Source organism: Rhipicephalus microplus, chromosome 8 (genome assembly GCF_043290135.1).
Source record: "Rhipicephalus microplus isolate Deutch F79 chromosome 8, USDA_Rmic, whole genome shotgun sequence".
In the NCBI taxonomy this organism is placed as follows: Eukaryota; Metazoa; Arthropoda; class Arachnida; order Ixodida; family Ixodidae; genus Rhipicephalus; species Rhipicephalus microplus.
Window position 1 is genome coordinate 4,975,120 of NC_134707.1, and position 8,252 is coordinate 4,983,371.

An 8,252-nucleotide genomic window follows, 5' to 3' on the forward strand; every position below is an offset into this window, starting at 1 on the left:
GAACGATGAAAAAGTGTTAGTCGTGGGCGGGGATAACGGGTTGCTAGGTGTGTGCGTTTTTTGCGTTTGGCGGGCCACCCTTTTGCCGCGGCCGCCTGAACGGAAGAATGGCAGCCGCTTCATTTTGGGGATATAAAGAGCAGCGCCAAGACGGCCTGCTGTTTCCATGTATTGGGCGCTGCGTGGCTGAAATTACTCTACGGAGCACCGCTGTCCTTCGGGTTCGTGCAGAGATGCGACACGTGGCGTCTTCGTGCCCCAGTAAAAGCCACAATGCCGAGCTTCCGCTGATTACGGACGTCGGACCAACCTAGAAGTGTGGCAGTTTGAGCTAGTTGGTATGGCATGACGATAGTTATAGCGCGAGGACAAAACGACGAAACAGAGACAAAAAGGACACGAAGGACACGAGCACTCGTGTCCTTCTTGTCTCTGTGTCGTCGTTTTGTTCTGGCGCTAAAACTATCGTCGCCGAAGGAGGCAGCATCACCGGCACCATAGAACCATACACGTGTTCGGTTTGTGTATGTGTGTTTGTTGGGGGCGGTGCCGGCATAATCACACTCGTGTGTGCTGTGGGACATGTTATTAGACAGTGCCGCATGGACCTACTCCCCGATCAAGGGATCTGGGGAGATGAGACTGTATTTAATCAGCCCTCGCGGGCTGCTTTGTGTGTTTCATGGAACTTGTTCGATAGACAGCCTTTTTCAATGTGGAGCTTCGGGCCAGAAAGCCCGTGCCATGTAAATAATGTAAATAAACCCTCTCTACGAAGTTCAACCTCTTCCTGCCTCGACATCTGTGTCTTGGATATCCGGTGCCGGAAACCCCGGTCGCAACAGCGTGTGGCTGTGGTCTTAACCCCCGCCCAATCTGAAAAAAAAAATTTCAGCGAGTGGATGGGGGGGGGGGGGGGGGACGCTGAATAAAGTTTTTGGCATGCTTCTGGCGTTAATGAAGACGACTTTGCATGAGTTAGATGTGGTTAACACGTTCGATGGCGCAGCGTGAAACGAACGAGGAGAAAGGCAAAAAAGGGGCAAATGTTTTCACGGTATAGCTTGTTTCCGCAGAAATGCCGGCATCGGCGGATGTGAGCGAAAAATTATCATCTTGTGCGTTAACGAAAAATCCAGAAAGATGCAAATAAAAAAAATTAAAAATCTTGGTTTAAGTGATGATCGAACCCGGGTCGTTTGCTTGGCAAGCAAATATTCTAAACGTTGATTCTCTATACCACATATCCACGCGTCAACTTTGAAAGTGAAAATAACATCCCCTGCTTGTAAAGGCAGTAAAAGTACCTTGCATGCGTTATAAACACATGCGTCCTGTATGCATGCTTCACAGTACAACGTGTAATATCGCAGTAATAATGTGTGGTACAAGCGTGCATTGCGATCGGGCGTCAGAACATACGATTATCCTAATGACTTCATGGTTTAAAGCGCCAAAAGACTTAACGCGCACAATTGTCCGCGGTTTAAAGCATGCTACCCATTACCAGAATGCAGCTGTACGCGAAAGCTTCACTGACACACACACACACACACACACACACACACACACACACACACACACACACACACACACACACACACACACACACACACACACACACACACACACTTCTTTCGCGCTTCATATATCAATTTTTGTTCCATATTATTGTACTGTTCGCACCTGCGCGAGAGACACCTCTGAGCGGCGAGAAATATCAAGGGTCACTCTGCTGCTGCTGCATTGTATGAGTTTGCACCGCATAAGAACGTGGAGGAGAAACCGAGCTGCATGTCAGAACAAGAGAGCAGAGAGAGAGGGAGATGAGGAAGAGAGGGTAGATGAGTAACGTGACCTTCGCGAGAGCAAGACAGCGTGGCGCGCCCGCGGAACGTGAGCCGTAGAGGGAGAGAGTGTGTTTGTGTAATGCAAGGCCGTTCCTATGCATGGAGGCACTGTTGGAGCAGCAGCTGCTGAAAGCACGTTCGCCTTTTTACCGCGCTATTATTGGACACCTGATAGCCTCGCGTTGAGTGAAGCTTGCGATTGGTTCGCGAATAAAATTACACCAACGGGTACCTGTATTGACGTTAGCAGCACAAGTGTGGTCGAAGGAGCCGTCCTTCGAGCCACTGGACTGTACGCGCAACTTTAGATGTGTTTAGTAGTGTGGCAGCTTGGACTAGTTGGTATGGCATGACGACAGTTATAGCGCGAGAACAAAACGACGACACAGAGACAAGAAGGACTCGTGTCTTTCGTGTCATTCTTGTCTCTGTGTCGTCGTTTTGTTCTCGCGCTATAACTATCGTCGCTTAGATGTGCCCCAGCGCAGCCAAACTGTGATCTCGTCTCACAACCGTCGTAATATCCCTCTTTAGCTCCTCCATCTCAACTCTCCAGTGTGGATAAGGCCAAACTCTACCTTCATCTTTGAGAAGCGCAACAGTAGCTATCTCCTTTATATATATCTCCTTTATTTACATAAGTAAACGAAGAACACACAGGACAGGCGCTTCTCACAATTTCTGTTATTAACGTCTGCCACCAGGGGCTGAGGTGCTCGGCTGGTCACCCGAAGGTCGCGAGTTCGATCCGTGCCATGGAGGTCGCATTTCGGTGGAGGCGAAAATGTGAAGGCCCGTGTTTCTCGCCTGTAAGATGGATAAGAACACACGTTAAAGAACCCCAGGTGGTCAAAATTTCCGGAGTCCTCCACTACGGCGTCTCTCATAATCATATGGTGGTTTTGGGACGTTAAACCCCACAAATCAATCAATGGATAAGAAGAGCAGAACTCGCCACCCATTCACCTCCCCTGCCTACGTAGGTCACTGGCGTTTAAGATTGCGGTAATGCTTGTCGGTTGGCTGGTGCGTTTGATAGCATTATAACAACAACACAAAAAACAGCACAAGAAGACAAAGACGATATGGTGCACACACACGAGTGCCATGTGTATGCCCCTTACCGTCTCTCTTTACTTGCGATCTTTTTTTTTTTTTCGTTGCAATGTGCTGAGGCCAGTTCAGTAAGAAAGGCTAACAGATCGCCCATCGTCGTAAACCTCCCGAGGTGCGCGCAAACCGAGGCCCACGCATTCGCAGAAACAAGGTACAAGCATTGCTGCCAGCTGCAAAAACCGCCCAGGTAAGCAGGGCGATAACGGACGACGCGAAAGGAAAGCTCGCCCTTGCGACGACGACACGCCTTCCGAGCGAGGGATGACGTCACCACATGACGTGACGCGTCCGGACGCGTGGCAGGCACGCCGTCGTATTATGAGTCAGTGGGGCAGGCGCTGTTTGTCTCTTTGTTGTGTGACATCGAGGAGATGTGGGCGCTTGTATTTACGCGTATTCGAAAGGAGCGGTGTCGGAAATCCGTTACACCGCAACAGTGCGGCTTGCCCGCTTTGCGTGTTGCGCCCTTGCTTATCGCAGCAGCTTGGGCGCCGGCGGGAGGTATGGCAGAATAAGTGGTGCTTTGTAAGCAGACAGGAAGGAACACTTTCAGGTGTGCAGCGGTTGCGACACGCCCCGACAGAACGGGAGGGCTTGCCCTGTTTCCTTTAACGGGGTGCGCCTCCATCGACTTTCTTTTTTTTTTTATTATTGCGATATCAATTATATGGACACTCTCGGCTAGATTGTGCCACCGGCGTCATCGTCACTCACCGTATATGTATACGTATCTATATAAATGACAACGCAAGAAAGAAAAGTAATCCAGAAAAAGACTTCTGCGCGCGGAATCGAACGTGGGACCTCTTAGGTTGTGAGTGCGAGGCGTTAACCACTGAGCTACGAAGGACCACCCTCTTTCGACGTTGAAACGGCAAGCTATTTGTATCTGCCACTTACCGCTGGTGACAAGCAATTGGGAGGGGGGGGGGCGAGACTATTGTACTTACAGCATTACCAGCAAGATGGCGCAATGAGCGCGCGTCGCCACACCGTCACGACGCGGCGGCGCGCGCTCTCATCTCCCACGCGTACTTTGCCCCGCGGAGAGGAGGAGGGTGAACGCTCACTCGCGCGCCCTGATTTCGCGGTGGGGAGGATCGTACGTCTTGGCTGGCCTTGGCCTTTCACCGGAACGATTCTGTTGTAGTTACCGGGCGCACAAAGTTCACTGCAATCTTTGCACAGTCTCCGTTTGCGAAAAGGGCGCGCTTTTCAGACACAGCGAAGTAACAGCTGAGACGCTTATTAGCATGCATCTGTACCTGTGAGTACGTTTCGTGCGTCATTTGTGCGTGAGAAACGCGGGGCACGTTTCGATCTGCTTGTCATTCTGCGCGTGACCTTCAGACTCGTTGCTATCGCGTTCATAGTTTCACCTTTGAGGCAAAGCTGTGACTTTTTTTTATGTGATAGCGTTCTCTGCCAAGCTCTACCAGGCTCCACCGAGACATGGTGTCACGGTGAAGGGTAAAAGAGACGCTATGGTGTTTTCCCAACACGCGCGTCAACATGGCGTAGCCACGAGACCTCTCAATGAGTAGAGGGCGTGGCGCCTCGTCGAAAATCCCTGGGCTGGTGCGTGTGGTCATACCTTGACACCCGCCACAGTGGTCTATTTATGGCACTATACTGATGACCCGCCAGTCGCAAGATCGAATCTCGGCTGCGGTGGCTGAATTTTCGAAGGAAACGAAAATTCGCGAAGCTCGTGTGCTCGGGTTTAGGCGCGCGTTAGAGGCCCCCTAAACCACCCCTGAAAACAACAAAGAACGAGCGCGTTATTTTCTCCAATTTTCTGCTGTCATTGCAGCAGTATTCGTGACGCCATCTGTGTGTTCACGTGACGTCAGGATGAAATGAGCTCTTTACTGGTTGATATACGAAATATATTTGTTGCTAATTATCGCTTGCCCTGCTTTAACGTGGATTCGTATCTCCGTTATGCCTTGTCTCGCGTGACTACCGTGCGCGACAGACTGATTGCACGACGTTGTCTGCGTTTGCGACTGCGCAAACGGAGATAACGAATGGCTAAATGCTTAGTGCTGACATTCCACGTGTTTTGTAATGGAACAAGTGGCAAGGAGGAAACAGCGCTTGTAGGAAGGGCGAGAAAGAAATTACCGTTTCGCATTTGATCTCGCTGCAGCCTAGAGGACCTCTGAAGAACTCGGGAGCCGTCCACTACTATGGCGTCTTTCGCAATCTTATCGTAGTTTGGGACGTTAAACCCGAATAACTTGATTATTGTGAAAGTGTTTTCTGACCGAGTCCTACCCGGAATTTATCGAGAAATAACATCGCGGGAAAGGGCAAAAAGAGACGCTAGTTTTATAACTCTCGTGTCAGATATTTTTTTATCACTTTCCCGTTTCCAGTTAACGCCATAGATAAAGGGAGGAGGATGGCCACATGTCTCAGTCGCTCAGCTTGGCGCGGGATAACGCGCCACCTTTAATCTACGGCAGCTTGCGCGTGCCTGTCAGTTGCGAAAACTTTAACAAAGCCTTCGTCGCATTCGTTCGCCATGACTATATACGGCGCGTCTCAATTAAGTAAAAACAAAGTAAACAAATACCTTTCTGACAATACTATGCGCACATTGCACTCGCTTTACGCAATGTGCTGTCGTTCTTGCACGCCATTTCCGTGCATCACTGAGGCAGTATTGTGGGACTAGTTATTTTGTATATATATATGTATATATATATATATATATATATATATATATATATATATATATATATATATATATATATATATATATATATATATATATATATATATATATATATATATATATTGTGGGCATTTAGTATACCAATCCTCTTCATCTGTACATTATCATCATTATCATGTGTTGCTCATGCATCCTCATCGTTGTCATGTAGCATCATCATCTTGGTCCGTTCATCTCAGCTGTCGGCTGCCGGTTCTTCGGGCCTAATAAAGGTCTTCCAAACCAAGACTTCATACGTGGTGGAGGTGCTGTTGGATCCCCCGTCATCCTCTCGACCACTCTACCCCCTGGAGCTACGTTCAGGTCGCCGCTTGGGCCAGGTGTCCGGAAATATGTCGCACCAAGAAGAGGTCGGTGCTGCAGCCGTTCCCACTCCGCCACCGCGTGCCGCGCCTTTTCACGTCATTAACAGCCTCCAGCGTGAGCCCCGTCCCTTCGCTGGTATGCGCGGGGAAGATGTGGAGGAATGGCTGGACGATTTCGAACGGGTCGGCGCTGCTAACCGGTGGGATAACACCTACAAACTCGCTTACGTGTCATTCTACCTCACGGGTGTCGCGAAGACGTGGTTCCTCAACCACTCCATCGACATCCCCGACTGGTCAGCCTTCAAAGATCAGCTTCGCCATGTCTTTGGCACACCGGCTGTTCGTTCAGCTCTCGCAAAGAAAGCTCTTGGGACTCGGAAACAGCACATCGGGGAGTCGTATACATCCTACATCGAGGATGTCCTTTCACTTTGCCGCCGGGTTGACACCCCAATGACAGAGTCAGACAAGGTACGCCAGCTTCTTAAGGGGATTGCACCCGTCGCATTCAATGCCCTTGCAATCCAGAATCCGGCTACCGTTGCTGACGTTGCGACAACCTGTCAGCGCCTCGAAGAACTTGAGTCGATGCGCCTACAACCGGACCGTGACGCGGCCCGTATTACGACTGATCCAAACCTACTAGAAACGATAAGGGTGATAATACGCGAAGAATTAGAATCAATGGGATTTACACTACCTTCAGTATGTACCATTCAGCCTTCTTCAACGTCATTGCGGGATGTCATCAGGGAGGAGCTTACGTCCATGACCCATATGGCCCACCTGCAGCCCACTGTCGATCGTACTCTCCCATCGTTCTCGCATGCCGTCGCCGCACCATCAGGCACCGTCAGCTCGACGTCGCCACCACGAACGTACGCGTAGGTTGCTGCCGCACCTCCCAGAAGCTTTCCCACGAGCTTTTTATCACCAATGCCTGAGCCATCATCTGTCCCTCTCACTGCTCTTTCTCCCGGTGCATCTAACACAAGCTACCAACCTCCTTATCGATCGACTCGCCCTACGTGCTATTATTGCGGCTATCGTGGTCACATTTCACGCTTTTTGCCGCAAGCGCCAGCAAGATGAGCGCCGAGGGTACGACATACGCGAACGAGACTATATCGCAGGAGCCTTGTACCAGGGCCGTCGTTATTCGTCACCGCCGCGTCGGTCTCCATCTCCGCCAGCATCCGGTGAACTGCGCAGTAGTCTTCGATCAACCAGATGCCGTTCACCATCGCCCTACCGTCGCTCCTCTTCTACTCTTCAGCCTGCTTCCCTCGCTTCTGATCGGCGTCCGGAAAACTAAGCAATGCAGTTTTTGGAGGACAAACGGCATTCCTTCACAGTACTCCAATTCCTCCAGCGCGCCCTTACAATATGATTGCGGTCTCAGTTGAGGGAGTGGACGTTGATGCTTTGGTGGACACTGGGGCTGGGTTTTCTATTATTCGTGCTGATTTGTGTACCCGTCTTCGAAAAGTCACGACGCCTTATGATGGACCAACACTGGTTACAGCCCAGGGAACGATGATTCGCCCTTCCGCTCTCTGTACTGCTCGTGTGCTAATCGACGACATTCTTCATCACATACAATTCGCTGTGCTGTCCCCGTGCTCCCACGAACTCATTTTAGGTTGGGACTTTCTTTCGTCTGCTTCCGCGGCTATTTGTTGTGCACAACGTGTCGTCCATCTTACTGACACAGACCACTTGCTTAGTGACGAAACCTACAGGCCACTTCGACTCATCGCTGCTGTAGACATCGAGTTACCCCCGAACGAACATCAATTAGTCACAGTTTTGTCCAACGACGTCGACTCTGGTGACATTTTGGTCACTCCATCGCCCCGTTGCCTTAATAAAGGCATAGCTCTCGCATCAGGTGTGGCTCGCTTCAACGATGGATCAGCTGTCCTCGCTGCTACGAACACCACACCAGATAAAATTTTACTGCCGCGGGGCACTACTGTCGCCTGCGTTGCCGATCTGGAGCCTGTATGCGTCGTGCCTCTTACCCCTGCCTCCTCTAAAGGCCATCCTGGAGATCATGCTGCTTCCTCGGCCTTTACAGCAGGCATCAACAAGGACTTGACAGACTCGCAGAAGCAGCAGCTGCTTGATTTGTTGCAAAAGCATGCAAACTCTTTTGACGTTCATTCATCCAGCCTGGGTCAGACAACTGCTACAGCACATCGTATTCAGACCGACGGAACATCCATTGTGTAT